The sequence below is a fragment of the Chelonus insularis genome, unplaced genomic scaffold, assembly GCF_013357705.1.
Source record: "Chelonus insularis isolate UGA/USDA-ARS -01 unplaced genomic scaffold, ASM1335770v1 contig_88_pilon, whole genome shotgun sequence".
Classification (NCBI taxonomy): domain Eukaryota; kingdom Metazoa; phylum Arthropoda; class Insecta; order Hymenoptera; family Braconidae; genus Chelonus; species Chelonus insularis.
The window spans coordinates 2310465-2331667 of NW_023276776.1; the positions used below are offsets into that span (position 1 = coordinate 2310465).

At 31.3% G+C, this 21203-nt stretch overlaps 1 protein-coding gene across 4 annotated transcripts in view; it reads left to right on the plus strand.

The window, feature by feature from the left end:
- LOC118071977 (rhombotin-1-like) overlaps positions 1-21203 on the plus strand; it is a 56936-nt gene that overhangs the window by 6861 nt on the left and 28872 nt on the right. Inside the window, exon 1 of one of the 4 annotated variants that reach the window (XM_035091501.1) lies at positions 10763-10914. The exons of the other annotated variants lie outside the window; for them this stretch is intronic. The gene's annotated coding sequence lies outside the window, so the exon portion shown is untranslated. Of the gene's footprint in view, positions 1-10762; positions 10915-21203 lie in introns of those variants that run through there. 4 annotated transcript variants of the gene reach the window in all.

Consider the following 21203-nt stretch of genomic DNA (forward strand, 5'->3'; position numbering starts at 1 on the left):
AATAATGTATTATTAATAATCACGTGACATCAATTGCAATTGTAATAAGAAAGTTATTCACGAAATTGAAAAACGATAATCATGGTTGGGCCTGTGAAGAGAATGCGCGGTTTGGTTTTGCTGTTAATGAGGTAGGAATTAATTAACCGAAGCTATTGGCGTAAGGGAAGTATGAGAGGGAAACAAGGGGGTGTAATTAGGGGTCTATAATTGCATTGAGTCAGCAAGTAACTAGAGTATGAGTGACAGATCGAGTTAACAATACAACTACAAAACCATTTTACGTCTCTAATACTCTCTTATACTTGTTATAATTTATTTGCATTTAATAAACAAATAAAATAAAAAATTTCTTCAAGATATATCTTATGTTTTCAATCGTTTTAACGACTGAAAAATTCAACAAATTTTACATAGTTTGAATGAAGGTATTTTTTAGTTTCTATTTCTGTAAGTTAGACTGACATTTTGGCAAGCATTGCGTGCATTTCCGTTCAGACCGTGAGATTCGTCTCGCGTGTTGGTTCCAGCAATTTAGTCACCCTGCTTGCCTGATTATGACTAATGTGACAGTCAAGGATCGAGTGTCATTTTCCCTATGTCAGATTCTCTCAACTGAGTTTGAATTATTTCAACAAAAGGATCAATGTGGTCATCTACTACCATCATGCAAGATGTTTTTAGATATCCCATTAATTATAATATTAAATCCTCAGTGTATCTCATTTGTGTGGGAATATACCATGGGTTGTATTTTTTTCTTAACTTGGATTTAACAGATACATATACATGTGTCGATAGTTACTATAGAATTGTACGTCATCATAATTATCATATTGATATACTGTTATATTGTCACTGTATGATGACGAAAATTATATTGGCATAGCCTCTCACATCTCTGCTGACTATTCTCGACTCTATTGGTTTGCGAAATTTCAATTTAATTAATTCGGTTATGGAATTCAAGCCAATTCCCATTGGGATATAAACTTTCATCATCTTTTATAGATGGATGTATGTGCATATATAAATATATATAAAATGTTTGAGTATAGATTGATAAAAGAGTCTTATTGAGACATTTTTAATTGCATATAATATAAAATAAAATCAATGGTTAAAAACTTTTATAAAGATTAACTATAAAATTATTTTATTTAAAAAAGGTACAATGCTTTCAGCTGCAGCATTTTATTGATATTTGGTTATTGAATAAAAAAATTGATATGATTTACATAAATGATTTGTAATAGATATTGTATTAACGGTTGAGTGATAGGTGTACAGAGAGACAAAGATGGGAGGGAGAGTCTTAGAGAGTCATAGTTGACGGACGGGTGTGCTTAATGCGAATCACATCCGGGAGAACGAGCGCATTCATGAGACATGGCAATTACATCCTCAGGCGTAACTGACGCACGCGACCGCGTTTACGCATTAGATATATTGTATTCTGTACGTAAAAATATCTTCCACCTCTCTAATACATTTTGTTAATTATTTTATTACATTTTATTTTTCAATTTACACACTTCCAAAGCAATTGTAGATATTACCGATTGTAAAAAAAAAATTTCTTCCAGAAGATAATTACTTTTTTTTCTTTTTTCCAGTTCTCACTCTCTTTTTATATAGTTCGATTGACTCCGGAAACGGAAGCGTCCCGGAGAATCCAACGAGCCTGGCGAAACGCACCATCAACTTTTTCCGGACAAATTGTTATTAGTTAATCGAAAAGGAAATCAAGCAATGCTTGAGGTTTCTATATAGCAAAGAAATATTTTAATGTCACAACAGATTAGAAACCAAGTATCTTTCCAAGCTTGATGCTTTACTGGATACATTTTTATCATCATAAAGTCATGTACCATATTTTATTCGAGTAGCAATGAAATATGGTCATAGCCCAGCAGAAAGCAACTCTGGTTCATTCATAGCTATGTTTAGCTTAATATTGGGCCAGAGGTAGCTGAAGCTGGTTCAGTGTTGGGTCAAAGATATGGACCCCTTTCCTGCTAAGGTATCACCAAGAAAATGATATTCTTGGATCAAGAATAATTTTGTGATCATAACATTCTTAAATAAAGCAATAATGTTGCTTACACATATTGTTTACACATTTCTGGATTCAATTTTATTGTTTTATTTAAGAATACTATGATCAAGAATGAAATTATTCTTGATCCCAGAATATAATGTTGTCAAAATATATGGATCTGATTAAGTTTTGCTACGAAATACCGTATTAGAATATTTTCTAATTATTCTTCAGCTAATATTTCTTGCTTTCAGATCAAACTTTCAGCAAGTTTCAATGAAACATTTCTTTTAATAGAAAATATCATCCAAACTAGCATAAAAAGAGATTTAAATTTAGAAATATAACCATTGAATTAAATTATCAGTTATTAGAATGATGTTAAACAGGAATATTCCATCATATTTTTAATTAATAATGCAAATATTTCATTGTCTATTATTCTTGGTACTGTAGAAAAACATGATTAGATCCATGGCTCTATTTTAGTGCTACTTAGAAAAGTACACAAGATTTGAATCAATCAGATATTAAAGAAAAATCTCTGTTTAAAGTTATATAAATTTTAAACGTAGAATAGAAAATAGCTTTAGTGAACAGAGATCTAGCAAATCATCTAAAAAACATTAAGATGAATGAAAAAAGCAATCAGGATATAACGTTTATAGTGAAGCCGCGTGCTTGTTATTTGATAGCATGCCAGTCCCTTGTATTAAATGCGTTTTTCGTAATATACGTTCAGATGCATTTGGCAGATAAAAGAGAGCAAAATGTAAAAATGAATGAGGGGTGGATTATCGTATTGTGTCATGGTCGTCGTTAACACCATCATCATTCCCTATATACCCGTCAGAATGTTCGAAAGCTGATGCTCATTTATCAGGACTCCAAACCTATACTGTACTTTATCACCAGCATGTTCTGGAACTGAATAATACCAAATCAAATAAAAAAGAAAAGATTCTAAATTAATCGTGAGAAAAATGATTCTAATGTTGGTGCTCCAAGTAAAGTGTTATAAGTAAAGACTTAATATTTTTTACAATCCACTGTATCGTATATTTTATTGGCTAAACCGATTATTCTCGTAAATGATGGTAAGAACGAAAAAAAAAACAAGTAAACTTACGGTACAAAAGACGAAATACAGCTTTTAAGTTGGCAACAATGTGCGGATTTATAAATCCCATGGGTATTGTTATCGCTACGAGTGATTGAAACTGAGGTAAGAATCGACACTTGCCGAATACCAACCACTCGTCTACTATTGTCGACTTTTTTATCTTAAAGTCTCAAAGACTGTGCTAAATGACTTGGTTTTATTGATGGAGCGTTTAAAAATATATAGATTAGAATTTTCTTAGGTCGTTGATAACATTCAGACATTTTTACAATTTATTTACTTCAAGTCATCAAGTTGAGTCATTAAAGTGTTCATTCAAAAACATTTCATTAACAATATCATAATTAATACTGGAGTCTTTTCAAAATCTATCACTGACTATCATTTGCCAACAATGATTTTGATAATAATGATCACCAATTGCTATTGTGAGAAAATATGTAGATCAATGACACGAAGGACAATAGACAGTGTTGAGCCTCTAACTTTCCCATGACATTATAATCGGATCATCCTTGCTCGGATGGCCAATCACTATTCGAGGGGTGAATTGGTACAGCGAATGATATATAATAACTAATATCAACCAGGAAGATTAAAAAATAAATAATTCAATAATTGAAATGTATCACATTTCAAGAATCAATTGGAGAATGTACCCGTTAATCCAAAAGGTGCTTTTACGTAACGAATATACACGAGAGAGGGGAAATGCTCTGGTGGTGCACGACGGAGTGACTGAGTGGTTATTTAGGTAAGAGCTGGCCTCGTTTAGGAGTTTCCCACTGGAGTAACTTCTATATGTGATACCACAACATATTGTACAAAGAAGTGACTGTTTTATTTGTTATTACTCAAGCTTTCAAAGTCCAAGTTTTGTTTTCATAGATTTTGGAATAAAAACTAGAGCTTTAGAAGTGCTTTAACGATAATATTTACCAAGAATTGTTTTTTTAAAACAATTTTATTAACTTCCAATCAGGAAGTTATTGCAATAGGAGTGATCTTTAAAAATCATGATTTTATCATGTCTTTATGTTTTGAGACATTAAGAAGAATGTTAGAAGGTTCAAAAATGAATGTCCGTACGTACATTTGTACGTACGCATGTCAGATTTTTGTTGTCATCAATATCTCAAGAACTATTGCAGATATTGAATCGAGACTAAAATCGAAAACTGAGATCATTAGCAATACAATATGGTTGCTAATGACTTCACATGACTCTAAACAATTCCATATTGTTTATAACAACTTAAATTTGTTATAAACAATTAAGAATGGTTTTAATTTATTTAATTATCACTATTATTAAAATATATATAGCCATTTTTTGATATTAATTTCTTCACCACACCAGCTATTCACTTAAATCTAAAAAAAGACATTATTTAGATGATTGGTGAAGATTATGGTGGTGGTGGTGCTTATCATCTTGTCAGTCTTTTTCTTATTATTTTCCCAATACCTCAGTGTTGTCACGAGCATCATGAGCTTAGTTTAACTCAATGTGGTATCAATGACAATTTTTTTTTGACAGAGAGGTGAATTCACAGTCCAATGCTATTCAGTCCTGAGTTAGGGGAAGGAAACTGGAGGAGGGAGGGTAAACTCCAAGCGAGGCACGTAATGGCGTGTCGGAGTTAACCGGTTGATAACCATCAGTTATAATTAACTCAGGCCAAGCAGCCAACAAGCCAACCCTGGTAACTGCTACCCTTCTATCCCTCCTTCACTCCCTTTAACTCTCCTTGCGTTCTATAACTCTCTATGTGTGTGCGTTTGTAAATGGATCACAGTAGAGAATAAGGTCCGTGCGATATCACGTCCAGATTTTTCATCTCTTTTCTCTCGTCCTTCATCATTTACTTCACTAAGTTTTATTGCTGCAATACCAAGAGTTAGTGTTCAGTATACTCTGTAAAGCCCGCTTCTGACTTACTCTGTCTCTCTTTCACCTAGTAGCTAATCCCTATTGTCGTCCGACATAATCCTATAATGGATCGGCTTCGATCCGTGCATATGCGTCAGACAAACACCACGCAACAACGGCCAACGACCAGAGGGTTGCGCGCACGTGTCCCATCATCATTTTCAAGCACACCAACATCTCCTCTATTTGTGGGAAGATTCTACGAAGATCCTCACATAATCATCATGCTATCAACATCATTTTTACTATCATTTGTTTTTTATTTGAATCAACAACAACACTAGGTCAATCAATCATTCAAATTATTTCAATTTATTTATTATTAATCATTAAAGATTATTTTTAATCTCATCTATTGTTAATATTTCTGACATTATCTACAATTATTGATCAATCGAAATGCCAATATTCCCAAATGGTCATTATAAAGTTTATTGTGGATTTATTATTATGAATTTTATAAATATTATATTATTTAAATTAATAATAAAATGATTAATATAAAATAAAAATGATTGATCTGAAATAAATGAATATAATGTAAAAATATTGAATATTAAATAGCAATCACTAAAAGTGATGTTTCTGATTGCCGTTAAGCAAAACAAATGTTTTTGCTGAGATGGTGAGAAGGGAGGAAGTGGAGAGAATTCGTGCGCCAGCGCAATAATCGCTAAGTCTTTTAATTTCCTATATTGGGGAAGTGAGAGAGTGTGTTATGTTGGGGTAGCAGCGCGAACGAGGATGATGGCTCGCGCGAGGGTTGCACGGAGTGGTAATTGGCTGTCAGAGCTTCCAAGTCCTATACCAACTCAGGCCGACCAACAACCCCGAGAGATTGGTATCGCTTATAATTAACTTCTCCGTGCCACGAAGCCGCCGTTTCCATCGATGTCGACGCGAGTCACTGGCAGAAAATATTTTCTCTACTTTCATGACCTTCAAGAAAAATTAACTTTTATTCGCTTTTTGTTCCATCATTTTTTTGTTCCTTTTACAATCAGAGTATCAATAATACATTTTCCTGATAACAAAGTCAAAATAGTTTTTGTACTTCTGAAACTAAGTGGAACAGAGACGACAGCTCTTAAAGGTAAGAATGAAGAGTAGATTTGGATGTTTCTTGCAAGCATGAGGGGGAAAAAAAAAACGTGTGTAAGAATGAAGTAAAAGAAGGTAGTGAGTAGATATATGTATACATTGCCAAGGGCTGAAGAACGGATTTTATACGAGCGTAGGATTGCCGTTACCTTGTTGGGAAAGGAAAGAAAGCGACAGCCACGAAGAAAAGCTCTTTGGATGTGAGAAATATACAAGTATCATGTATCTATGTAAGAAGTAGAAAAAGAGAGAATAGGACGCGTGCGTCATGGCTGGAGGCAACAGCGTGACTTTTGCCTGCAAATGTTGGTGAGAATAAGATGTCAAGAGAAAGGGAAAAGTGAGAGGCTCTCTCTAAAGTCTAAGTAACATCCATTTCCATCTCTTACTCTATACTTTTACTATGCTTTTACTTTACTTCCCCAGTTGTTTTTCCACTCAACTCCACTTCTTTACCTCACTTATAACTAATAATATTTTCTCTTTTCAAATCTCCGATTATCTTTTGTACTTTTATTTGTAAACAAATATTTATATTTCGTTTTTTAAGAAATAATATCAACTAAAGAATAAGTCGAGGCTTATTTTGTGTCCAGACAATGGAATTCCCATTCATTGAAATCAGTAATTCTGTTACTTTTTATTTTTTTTTTGTTTATAACAAATTGAAATTTTTTATAAACAATAAGTAATTGTTTAGAGTCATTAGAAAAGGTATTGTATTGCAAATGATCTCAGTTTTAAATAATATTAATCATTCAATAAATAAAGTCTATGTCAAATGATTTTTTTACTTAACTTATTTTATGGTCTTTTTGTTATAAACAAAAAACGACTGGACCGAATTTGTTTAAACTCCTTTTCAAATCTTCTTTATTGTATCATCTTTAAAATAAAATTAGTCTGGATTCAATATCTGCAGTGGTTCTTGAGATATCAAAAATCAAAAAAATGCCTGACATACGTACGTACGATTATACGTACGGATCTTTATCTTTAAATTTTTTAATATGCTTTTAAATATTTCAAAAGGTGAAAATATGATAAAATTAGGAATTTAAAAAATCGGCTCTATTGCAATAATTTCCTGATTGGAAGTTAATATATATTTTTATTTCTACAAAAAAATTGAAAAAGCATAAACGAAGTATCAATTGTCCATAAATCTTGAGTAAATGTGTTTTAATCACCTCGTGCTGTCTCGAGCATCGTATTAGAAAGCCAAGAATATTAGTGGCTCCTGTGGTAACTAGTTTCTGAGCAGGTCACCCCAATTAACGTTTCCACATACACCAGTCGACGTAGCTCACCCTTCTGGAATTGTTGGGACAGCCAGTACCTCCACTCTCCATCCCCTACTTCACATGTCTGGCCTTTCTCTACGTCTCGTGGAAACTTGTAATTGCGAAAGGAGCCGGCAATTATAATTGCCTACGTCTCAACACCCCATGGACACTTGTAATTATCCGAAAACTCACCCTTACTTTGCCTTTAATTTCTTACTTCTCTTTAACTTTCATTTATTTTTCCAGTTTGTCTTAGTGAAATTTATTTCATGCTTTATTTTGATTTCTATTTAAGTAGAAAAAGATCTTTTAGTCTGTCCTACATGAAAATTCCATTTCTATTTAATAAAATTTATATTTAAAAATAAAATTGGCAAATAATTAATTTTGTTTCTTATTTTTATTATAATAAAAAATTTAATCTTCTGAATTTATTTTTATATCTTGGCCATACTCACCTTAATTATTAATCATTAATTAATTAATTGTTTAAAGTGAAAATTAAATAATAGTGAATCATTTCGATGAATCATAAAAATGCAAAATATAAAAAACAATGAATCAGATAAAAGTTAAAAGGATAAAGTTGGAGTTTCAGTAACGAATCGATTATTTAAATGAACGATATACAAGTACACTTTAGTACACAAAGAATGGTTTAACATCGCAACAATAAAGCCAAGAAAAATAGTAGAGTAGAAGAAGGAGAAGAAGGAATAGAAGTAGCCGAAGAGAATAAAGTATCACAGTATAAAAGGAGAGAAAGTAAGAGCCATGCAAAGGCACACTAGAGAACGCCAAGACTCCGGTCAATTAAGTGCAGGAAATTAGAGTTTTAATTACGCAGTCATTCAGAAAATTACATCGATGCTGTAAGGGAGGTCTAGTCGTAAGGCAGTAAGAGTCAGACGCTATATTTTGTTTCTCTGTTCACTTCTCAAACATTATTCATCAAAACTCATTTATAACATTCGATTAATCTTCTTCTTCTCAACGATGACAATTAACAATTGATTTAAATGAACTTTGCCAACTACTTTAGCCAACACACACTTGTGTAGATTGAAAGTCAAGTAATTAACTAATATCTGTTTTATAGTAATGGCAATTTTTGACATAAGTAAAGCTCAAGATATCAACATTGATAGTTAGAGAAAATGACGATTGGATAGAAGAGTAATAATAATAGTAATAAGAGTAAAGATAAAAGGGGAAAAGTAAGAGAATGTCGATAGGGTTGGTACAATGGGGACTGTTAATTTTCGAAATGAAAACGAGAGATTCATCTTTCGCGCTTACGACCACTCGACTTCTCCACTCGACACTTCACTTCTCTCTGGCCATTCTATCTCTCGACGCATTAGAGTAATGAATTAATTTTCATCTTACGCATCTCCTTTATATTCTCTCCTTCAATCATTTACATTAGCGTAATACTTTTTTGTAAATCAAAAACAATGTATTATTTTATTTTATTTAAAAATAAAATATTATTTATCAACTTCTCTTCAAGAAGTCATTATAATGGAATCGATTGTTAAAATTCGTTATTTTATTCATTAAAGTCGTATTTAAAAGCATATTAAAAAATTTAAAGATAAATGTCCGTACGTATAATTGTACGTACGTATGTCAGGCATTTTTTTGATTTTTGATATCTCTAGAACCACTGCAGATATTGAATCCAGACTAATTTTATTTTAAAGATGATACAATAAAGAAGATTTGAAAAGGAGTTTAAACAAATTCGGTCCAGTCGTTTTTTGTTTATAACAAAAAGACCATAAAATAAGTTAAGTAAAAAAATCATTTGACATAGACTTTATTTATTGAATGATTAATATTATTTAAAACTGAGATCATTTGCAATACAATACCTTTTCTAATGACTCTAAACAATTACTTATTGTTTATAAAAAATTTCAATTTGTTATAAACAATTAAAGATAGTTTTATTTATCGAATTATAATTACTATGATTATATTTGATGAATAGCAATAGAATGTTATTATAATAAATTTGATGTGATTAAACAATTGTATATTGTTTATAAAAATTTCAATTTGTTATAAAAAAACTAAAAGACGAGAAAATTATAAATTTAAATAAATGAGAAGTTAAGGGTGCAAAGTAAACCTAAACGAATTTTTTAATATTCCACAAAGGTCTTATTTAAAATAATAAATATACATAAAGCTTTCCTTAAATTATGCATGAAGTTGTGAGGTAACGATTAACTGTTTGAACGACAGTTCAATTACGTCGACGATTAAAAGGAGCTGATAAGCTACCGCGGTATAGAGTAGACTCTTTAGGCCCAACATTGAGCTTGGCGTGAGCAAAGAAGGGTAAATCGATTGGTTAATATTTTTTAGTGGTAAAGAGAATAAACTGAAAGGAGAATATTAAAGTGCTTTTTGTTATTGCTGTAAGCAGTGTGGTCGTTGAAAGAATCTAAATCTTACGCCAATTTGCCATTCTTATTACTCAGTCTTTTCTTGTAGTTTACGAGGGTAGTTGGTGGTAAAATGGAGATAGTTATATATAGTGTATCGTTCAAGTAAGGTTTTAGCTAATTGTACCATGGGAGATGGCATCTCAAGATTTCCTTGTGTACTCTAGAGTCGTGGCCATCTCGTGGGAGTGTGTCAGAGTCTCTCGATCAATCTTGAAAGAGCAACTGAGTCGAAAATTGCACTCTCTTCAATTACTTTCTAGTCAATTAAATTAATGGAAATGAAGAAATTGTTTGCTCTCTACATAATTTTCATTTAATTATTCTTATGAACCTTAAAATAAAATTAAATTCATTAGTTAAATGAATTTTGAGAGAATAAATTGAAAAAAAAGAAGAAGAAGAAGAAGAAGAAAGAAAATAAGGAAATAAATGAATAAATAAAAATATTCAAAAGCTTTAAAGTAAAGAATTTTAAGTCTCAATTCTGGCGTACAGAATTTAATGACAGTACTAATGAATCCACTGGCCAAAGCTTAATGATCGCTTTCAGAAGTCAAGAAAGACGAGAAGAATTATAAATAAAAGAATATAGCAATTTCTTTGGGTTCCGTTAATTGCCAAGTTCATTAGTCTGTACAAAAAAATGCACCGTTTTCTTCTTTATACTTGTGTCTTGTTTGATGCATTTGATTTACTTCAGTACTCTCTTCTTCAATGCTTGCAATTGTTATCACTAGACACGCGTCTGTGACGCATGCGCACGAATGGAGGAAGTTAGTCAGCGCTGCAAACGCGCGCTCATTCCGAGTTGGACCGTCAACGCGTTTAGAACAGTTTTGTAAGGTTACGTGTTTTATGCTTGGCACAGAAATAAATTACACTTAACTCACGTGAACGTGATAGTGAGAACTGTGTGTATGTGTATGTTTAAAAAGTGTGTAAAGGATATTTTTTACTATTCATTGTCTCTGGTGAGTCTATTTAAATATAAATATATCATATCACTAACATTTCGAGTCATTATCAGACTAATGTCCGGTCAGTAATTGGCTGATGTCAATCTTAATTATCTCGAGCATGAAAATGACCTATAATTTAGTCAAATTGTCATCATGAGAGATTCATATAATTGACTGGTGTATTTATGTGATAATAATGATATGAAAATGTAACATTTAATTATTTCTGAAGATGAAAAAAAAATATTTGTAATAAACTTGTCAAGATCGTGGGTTATTTTTCGAGAGTTATTCGCCAACCGGAAGGAGACGAGAACAGTTTGACGGCGCGAATCGACTCGTCAGACTCGTGAAAAGTCGATTTAGTTTCTTTCTCGTCTCATCGTAAACGAAGAAGGGAGAGTAGAAGCGGTCGGAAGTCAATCTTCGCGACCGGAAGTGGTTTCACCCTTGGCGCCGTTCCTCCTTACCCTTCATCTACTCAATGTACACCTTATACTAAAACTTACTGAAAGAGAGAAACTTTCAGAACGGCTCTTTAAATGAAATCCTGAAATTAAAGCAGTATATTAACTTACCAGTCTTTCTTGGCCAAATTAAAAAGCAACATTTCACGACAGAATTACATCAATTCTATTCTTATATAAAAGTATAATCAACAAGAGGGTAGTAAAGTCGACAAGAGAAAGACAAAAACGATAAGAGGGAACTCAAATTTAATGACTATAGAAAATTGAAATGCTTAAAAGCTTTGTAGTATTATTATTTCATCTATTCTATGATTTATGGATAACTAGTTTTAATTTATTTCGTCTAAACATGTGGTTTAAAAATATTTTTAATTTTTATTTACACTATGGATCAATTAAAAAAATATTATTATCAAGTTAGAAATTTTTTTTTAGTAATAATTTATTATATCTTAAAGATAGATTGTGAATTAAACTATGATGAAAGGGGAAAAAAATGAAATTGGATGCATTGAATTCAGTGATAGAGCTGCAATTATATTACTTTTAGCTTTATTTAAATATAAACTCACCCTCTGGAGTGCAGATATGGGTACTCGAACGAGAAAGAGAGTATATTGACATATTATTGGATATTTGAAGAAAAAATTTTTACATTTAGAAATAGTTGGAAAAATGGTATCGGGAATGAAATCGAGATTTGAGGAAAGAGGGGCTTATACTTTGGAAGCTCAAGTCGCGTTGAGGGTAAGGGTGTATAATGGAAGTTGAAATTGGTTGGGCCTGTCCCGGTTGGGCAAGCACACCCCGTACGAGCTATCGAGGGAAACGCATTCCATGCTGAAATTGCTTCGCACAGTGCGATCCAACGGGATACAAGGTTCTGGTTTGAGGTTGGGTTTTCGTGTGAAAAAAATGTGCGCATGTGTGTGAAAGAGATGGGCACCGCAAGGGAAAGTGAGAGAAAATGAGGTTGAATATGAAGAGTAAAAGGGGAAGAGGATAGCGTGCGCGCGCGGGCCGTTGATTAAAACCACCCCGATGGCGTGAACGTCTGGCGGCGGGGGTTGGTGAGAAGGAGAAAGAGAGTATGCGGGGTATAGAGGAGCCAAGGCGTTGCTTGCTTAATTACTAAAAGCTAATCAATTCCAGAGGAAGTAAAGTTTAAATTGCAAACTAAAGTATAGCTTCCCCAACATAACCTGCAAAGCGATATTACCGCTCGGTGCATTTTGTAATTAGCTCACGGTGAATTATTTAAAAGAAAATTATTAATAGTTCAACTAAACAATCGATTTATACTTTTTTAACTTCTTACTAGAAAGTTATTGTAATTATGTCGATTTTTAAAATTCGCAATTCTATTATGTCTTTACGTTTTGAGATATTTAAAAAAATATTAGAAGGTTTAAAAATATATGGAATGATTTTATTTTAATGATAATACAATAAAGAAGATCTGAAAAGAGTTTAAATAAATTCTGTTCAGCCATTTTTTTTTTAAACAAAAAGACTGTAAAATAAATCGAGTAAAAAATATTTGAAATAAATTCTACTCATTAAGTGATTGATATTGTTTAAAACTGAACTCAACATCAATACAATATGGTTTCTCATGACTCTAAACAATTATTTATTGTTTATAAAAAATTTTAATTTGTTATAAACAATTAAAACTGGCTTCAATTTCTTGTATTATAATTACTATGATTATATTTGATGAATATCAATAAAATGTTGTTATAAATAATTGGATGTAATTAAACAATTGTGAATCATTTTTATTGAAATAGTTCGTTATTGTTATTCAGAATAAAATTTTTACTATTCATACTTTTTTTGTGGTTAAAATAGAAAAGATTTCAATTAATTGATCAAAATAACGAGAGGTATTTAAATCATATTTTACATCTAAATCATTTTAGTTTTTATCAGAGTTGGCTGATACGTAGTTGGGAAGTTGAAATAAACAATAAAATCGATGTCGTTACCGAGCGATTCAATTCGCAAGACACATTGCACAATTTCACATACAATTTTACGGCAGAACGACCAAGGCTTCTATTTACTTCATGGGTCTCTTAAATCCCTTGGAAACGCGCGTGTCTCCACCACGATGATATCGTGCGGCCAGGGAGTAAAATATAACAAAAAAAAAAAAACCCATCACTATATAGATAAATGTTTATCTTCTTTATTTTTAAGACAAAAGTCGAATGAGCAGTCAAGTGAGTCACAATCTATCAAATCAGTTTGATTTTCGATCAATTATTAGAGTTTTTATCAGGCTGTCTTAAGCAAGGTATTTATTTTCTTCATAATGTCGTGGTATTTAGAGCAAGACTATTAACGTTCAATTGAGCTATAAAACACAATAAATTTATTTTCTCCTAAAGTACACTACATATTGTAATGTTTTTCATTTCAATTGGTCGAAAGAATTGCAGTACATTGAGAAACAAATTTATTTACAGAGAGAGAGAGAGAGAGAGGCTAATAATGATCAGTTTTGATAATTGAATTCTTTTGAAATATTTATAGAATTTTTAGTATATATCTTAGTAAGAGTTTTTATTGTACTTAAATGAAACAAGTTAACCGCAAGTGGATTTGAGTTTAATGTAAAAAGTTAACTAAAATGTTTGACCAGCAGTGGAGAATATAGTAAAAGAGTAATTTTATTTTCGTCTGGTTTTCCAGGGTGGCCAGTAAAGCAATCACATTAGAGGATACTCTCTGGGTTAGTTATACTATTTCTCCAATGCATTCAACCAAGTTCAATTGTATAAATAAATATATATAGTTACTCAATTGGCATCTCTTTCTCATTCTCTCCTTCTTCCTGTCGTTCGATTAATGCCCGAAGTAATTAAATTTTAATCCGAGTCATCGATGCGCAGTGAATGAGGGGAAATCAGTTTGCATCGACACATTGGTATGGTTGCATTACCCCGTGAAATGGAACCGGTTGTCGTTCGATTAGAATATTCCAGTTACAATTTCATTGGTCAGTCTAACCAGTTTCCTGATTCGCCATTACGTGATGGCCTCATTTATCACCTCTTCCCTCTTACCAACATCTATCTCCCTCAATTTTCTCCCTACATCATTTCCTCTCTCTCTCACACTTTTTTTCCTCGACTCTTTTTCTCTGGTTATCGTAAAAGAGAATCTCGGTAACGCATCTTGTGAAGGCGAAGAGTTCAATTTTCCGAATGCAAGCGCCCTGAAATCACCCCCTTTACTCTTTCTATCCTTTTTTACCTTCTTCTTCGCCTCTACTGACGGAAAGTTTTACGCCGTTAAAAATTTATAGGCTAGATGGATCCCTGGTACGCGTATACACGCCTTTACGAAAGTAATATCAATTTCAGTAGATGGAAAAAGTATCAAGATGCCGAGATGCTCTGAGGGATAGTAAAGGTAGTTGTGAGCTTGTATTTTTTCATATATAGGAACCAATGTACAGCAAACTAAATTCTTTTAACAATTTTCAAATATATTAATGGCACTTTTTTTTTTTTTTTTTATTACCCAAGATTATTTATTCATTTAAATATTTATTTTAAAATTGTTTCATCTATATTTCATTGTTGATAATTAAAATTATTTTTCTTTAATTTGTTATTATTGTTTGAGGATAAAGGTGGATATTTGATTTGTGAAGGAAATCTTTTGTTAATGATACTTATTTATAATATTGACCTGAAAATAATAAGACGAAAATTTATTTGCTGAAAATAGCATTTATCAATTTCCAATACGATTAACTTCAACGATATTCTATTAACTTCTGTTTGTCATAAATTTATTCATTATTGAATGAAAAGAGAAAAAAAAAGAGAATATTATTAGAAAGGATAGTTGTGCTTTCTTTTTTACCCTCGTGGTCGGCGGAAAATTATATTTGATTCTAATCTAGCAAATGGGATAGCAGGAGAGTCTATTTATTTACACTTGGGTTGACGCGTTGGCGGACGAGCTATTGTCGACCTCCCTTTTCATCCCTCAGTATCCAGAGTGAGGAATAAGAAGTATCTCGAGAGTGTGGTTATAGTTTAAAAAAATTCTTCAAACCCTTGAAGAGTATCTGAAAGGAGCATCTTACAAGTAGTAGAAGGTTAAAAAGGACCGGCGCGTGCGCTTATAAATTTCTTCACGCCCGTTGGGGGTGACTTAACTTTATCCGTCAAGAGGAGATGGTTTAGGGATGGAGGGAGGAAACAAGTGGTCGAGCATTTATAGACACGACGTGGCAAGGTGAAGTGGCTATTTTCCGGCGAGTGCGCACCGATTAAAAATCCAATTCGGTGACTGTGGGAATGAAAAAAGGGTAAAGAAAAAACGAAAAGTTGTCAGGCTTACAGAAAATTGTATAAATAAGATTTTTTGTCAACTGTGTAAATGGCCAATTGATTTACTTGAAAATTTTCTTTCTTTAACAAATTCGTATTTTCCCAAAAAAATTGTTCCATTATTTAAATAATTTTTAATTAGCATCAAATTTATTATTTAAATATTTTTATGTTTTAAGAAATTTAAAAGCATATTATAAGATTTAAAAATATATGTACGTACAGACAATTGTACGTACGTATATCAGGTTTTTAAACTTATTTCATTTTAAAGATTGTATATTAATTGTATACTGTTTATAATAATAGCAATTTGTTATAAATAAAAGAAATAAAAAGATGAAAAAATTATGGATTACAATGAATGGGAAATTCAGGGCCCAAAGTAAGCTCAGACTTATTATTTTATTTTTTAAAAAATCGATGATATTAATGTTAAAACATAAAATGGATTAATTTCAACATCAACTTTACGTACAGTAAACATATTTGATGATATTTGTAAAAGCAAACAAAATTTAACTCTGTAAACTTGTTAAATTTTAACACTAAGTAAAATCAACATAGTAGATTTATCTTAAGTCAGACATGATAAGAATGAGAACATTAAATGTTCTCCAAATTAAACATTTTTTAAGAACAATAATTTTCCATTTATTTAAACAACAAATATTAATGAATAAATCAATGAATTAAAACTGATGACAATATTCCGATAAATCAACCACCAAAGTTGAATATAATTTTTATTAGGTAATAAATTTTCGCAGTAGATTTCATTTATCGAGATAATTTTTTTTAGTGTTTTATCATAATTTCTTGTTCTCCTATACTTTTCAGAAGAAGGTAGCGTGGCAGTGTGAACAAAGCGACGTTCTTTTACTTCCCCTTCTCGCCTTTTCTCTTTTCTCGTTAAAGACCAATTCTCCGGTTTAATTAAAATTTCCTCGAACGGAAGTAAGAAGTAATTATGAAATTTTTATCGTGGCTTACTTTTTATTGGGCCAAGAATCTACGTAAGATTAAGCGATAAATTGTTTTTTGCTAATTTTGTAATGACCCACCAGTCTCGTAATGTTACTATTCATTGTTATCTAACTCTTATATATTTTTATATTCTCTAGAATGTTTAAATTGCTTTTGCTCAACATATCTCCAAGAAATAGATATTTATTAAATTGTTTTTTGTTTCAACAAATATTGGAAATCTTTTTTAGTTTACTATTTACGATTTCTATTAGAAACCTGTCAGTTGGTGATTCCAGTATAGCTGATACAAGTATTCTTGTCAATATACTAGTATATACTCAGTCTTAGAAAATCGTACAGCTCGTTACAAAACTTATCCCTAAGGTCTCCAATGTGCTTTCATTCTATTGCTATACAATGTGTAGATCTGTCACAGTATCAATACACTACTAAATTTTTATAAAAGTATTACCAGCTTATTGGAGATATTCAGATGTAATAAAAAATATTTTATATCACTTCACACTTTAACTTTAAAATTAACCAATCATTATCATTAATTAAATCAACAATTAAATAATTATTTAAAATTCTATAATTTTTAGCTCAAAAATAGTTGATGTCATTGAATAATTTACCGATAACACTGATAATAAATTCGAAAGAAAACAAATCATTTTTTTTTTTGAATATTTTAATGCATAAAAATGAATACCTTAATCCATAACATAGATATACATCTTTAGAAAGAGATAATATTGAAAAATGGTAATATAACGTAAAGTTGATGAATGCGTGTGCAGAACAAATGAAACGTATGAATAAAATAAACATAAAGATAATTAATTTTTATGACGCTTGACAAATATATATCTTTTGGTATTTTGAAAGAGAATAAAATAATTGTACACAAAATAATCTTTAGTTTTAATTTTATTTTGACAGTTAGGAATTTTTTTAATCGAACGTAACGGCCTTAAGCTATGAGCTTGTCGATCGTCCAACGCGCCGGATCCGATGGCCTGATAGGAAATATTAATTTCGCTAACTCACCCTCAGTCCACTGACGCCTCGAATTTCTCTCTCTCTCTCTCTCTCTCTCTCTCTCTTCAACTCTCTTCAATTCCCAGTACTTTTATCCTGCACCCTCCGGTCGAACAATGTTTTCCAATTAACTTTATTTGAAATCGAGCCACGAGCGTCGTCCGCCGCCGGCTTCGACGTTGAATTTGATGTACGGAAAAAAGCACTCGGCCAACGACAATCATTTTTTTTTAATTTCTACAATTTTTAAAATACTCCAACATCGTTTTACAATCAGACTCTACATTCAGCTAAATTAAACTGAATAATTTCAAATTCATACCTAAAGCCATTTGGTAATCTAATCTCTCAATTGTAATTGAAGTAAATGAATGGAAAATTACATTAAAGTATAGAGGAAGATGATTTAACTCGAGAAATGTGAAAGAGAAATCGATGCTTATTTGTTTTCGTGATCGGACGGTTCATCCCACCGTGAAATAGATCTGCCTGTGTTCTTCTGTCTTCCTTTTTAACCCCTTATTCTTCCAGATTTCTATACATCCGTATCAATATTATATTTCCTTCTTTACTTCATTTCTCTTTTCAATTTTACATTTAAATATTTTCTTTACTTTCCAAAATTTAATATCAAATATTTTTTTAAAATTTTTTTATTTAAATTAAATATTAATAATTAATTTAAAACATTCAGTTATTAGTTTACTACATTAGAATTTATTTATTTATTTATTAGTAAATAAAACGTTTGGGTAAATTTATCGAAAATATCTCCTAGCCCCATTTGCTAATTTAGCGATTTATTAAATTTATTTAAATTTAAGGCTGTAAGAGGGACGATGGAATTAAACCTAAACTAATTAATTATTATTATTGTTTGTTGATTATTATTTCAATAATTATTACATTATTAATTAATCAATATGCATAAAGCTAGTATATATATTTAATAATAATATACTCATATATCAAAAGGTCTTTTTTTTTTTTAATGCGGTCCAGTGCGATCGTAATACCTTAAAAAAGAGAAAAATAAATTTTTAAAATTGATATCAAACTAAACGATGAAAAATCGTCAATAAATTATTAATTAATCACATAAAACCAACAAAATGAATAATAAACGATTAATGTATAAAATAGTAATGGTAATTAGTGAAAAATGATTTTTTGATTAAAAATGTATTATCAATATTTATTGTTGGGACAAATTAATTAAAAAGTACCCTTAGAAAGAAAAGGATGACGGTTCGGCCAGCGATGAGTAATGGTTTTTAATCATCGGATAATGAGCCGTCGCTTGTTTCCCAAAACAAAATTAAACCGATGCGGTGACGGCACAGCTGACGCGCTCAGTGAAAAGTGTATGAGATATATAGGTATATAGGTGTAGTTTGAGTAGGGTCGGTTTGTAAGGGGTACAAGGGAGGAGAGGGATGGCTTTATTCCAACGAGAAGCATCCCTCCATCTACTCAGCAATATAAAGTTAGCAACATTCGATCTCGTAACGTTGAAAGTTAATTCCTTTCGGCATTAATACGGTGAGTGCATCCCCGAGTAATGAGATTGCGTTGGAGGGTTGGATATACTCATACTGAAGAAGGTGGGAGGGGGGGGGAGAGAAGGTGTAGGGGAATATAAGGGGAAAAAGAGGAGAAAAAGGAGGGGGAGAGGAAACCAAGTGGGATGAGTAAGGTAAAGGGGTATATAGGATGATGTAAGGGCTTGGTTATAAAGCTCTTGCGTAATAATAACCTATTGTCTGCGTTTCTCATATCCAGCAATCGACTCAACTACTCGTAATCAAACCAAGCAATGACTAACGAAAATTCTTTCATTTCCCTCTGGAATGTCCAATGAAAATCCTACGCCCCATCCCTCCCCTTGCCCCTCTGTGTCACGAATTTAATGAAAAATTTTGAATTATTACTTTATTACATGCCAAAGCTTTTCAACTTTTTAATAATAATACACAAACTGATACATATTATGGATACATCTATAGATATTCACTACCATTCAAATATAAACACATTAAATATAAATCGATATTTATTGGTAAACATCAGGGTAAATGTAAAATTCATTTTTCAATCTAAATGCGCGAGCTTCTACTTAAAAAATGGAGCTTCTAAAAGGGAGAAGGACGATCATACTATATAAAAGGAACGTCGTTAAAATTTTTATTGTGCTTTAAATCGAATGAAAACCTTACGAGAATATACTTTTTATTATTATTATTTTTTTTTCTTTAATATTTTTTTTTTCCAACTCATTTTGCACATAAAAATTTCTATCATTTCTGTAATATGATTTCGAATATACTGAATTTGTAGTTAAGTTATATTTAAATGTTGAAAAAAAAATAATTTAAATAAAATCGAAAATAATTTTGAATGATATTTAGTTAAAGCCTCAGAATCACACCGCGAATGTGGTCTTGTTGTGAGTGCGCTCAATTACGTTACTTACAATGATACCAAATACTATTAGTGTCGTGGTTTAGATGGAGCTGTGGTTGTTGTCATTTCATTATAATCAACGCATGAATAAATTCTATATACTCTATATACATACAATTTTACATTAATTACTATTATCATTTTTAAACATATTAATTATCTTAAGAATTTTTTTTTTTTCATTCAACTTCATTAAAAATTAAAACAAAAAATAACGAGGATCCAAAGAGACAGACGTTTCATTTGTTCTCACGAAGAAGGATAGCGTCAATCCGTCAACATGTGTCGCCAATTGTATACATTATTGTTTTTGTCCCTTAGAGAGTTTCTTAAAGTCTACCGACACCGGATGTTCTTCATTAAAAGAAACTAGTCGGTTTTCTTTGATGGCCAAAGTTAGTTTAACTAAAACTTAAAGACAAAAAAAAAATAAACTATGCCAAGACAAGATGTGTTTATATAAACGTATTTATTTTCAAAGAAAACGTTGAATAAATCTTAGGGAATTTATTGCGCTCGATTTAGGAGCAAGTGCGCATCGAATATCGAATGAAAGTGGTGTTTGAAAAGCCGCTAAGAGCAACTGTGGAACGAGTGAATCTATCATCTAAGTGCAGATAAAATTACCTCTCGATATTTCTGATACTTTTATGAAATTTTCTTCTTCCTTTTTCGAACATACTTATCTCATATTTGCACTAATAATTACTTTTATTTCTCAATAAATATTTTTAATAATTTTTTTTTATCACTGAGAAATATATCTGCAGATGTATTACACTCTTATAACTAATCTACTATGCCACTGTAATGTCATATTAATGGAATGACTTCATGTCATAGAGAAACCGTCTAAAATTATGATTTAATTTATTTAAAAGCATAATACATAACTTTTATCTTGTTTTGGAAAAATATAAATAATTTATCGTAAAAATAAATCGGATTGGATAAAACAAATAGCTTGATTCATAGCTTGTATTTAGTGAAAATAGAATTT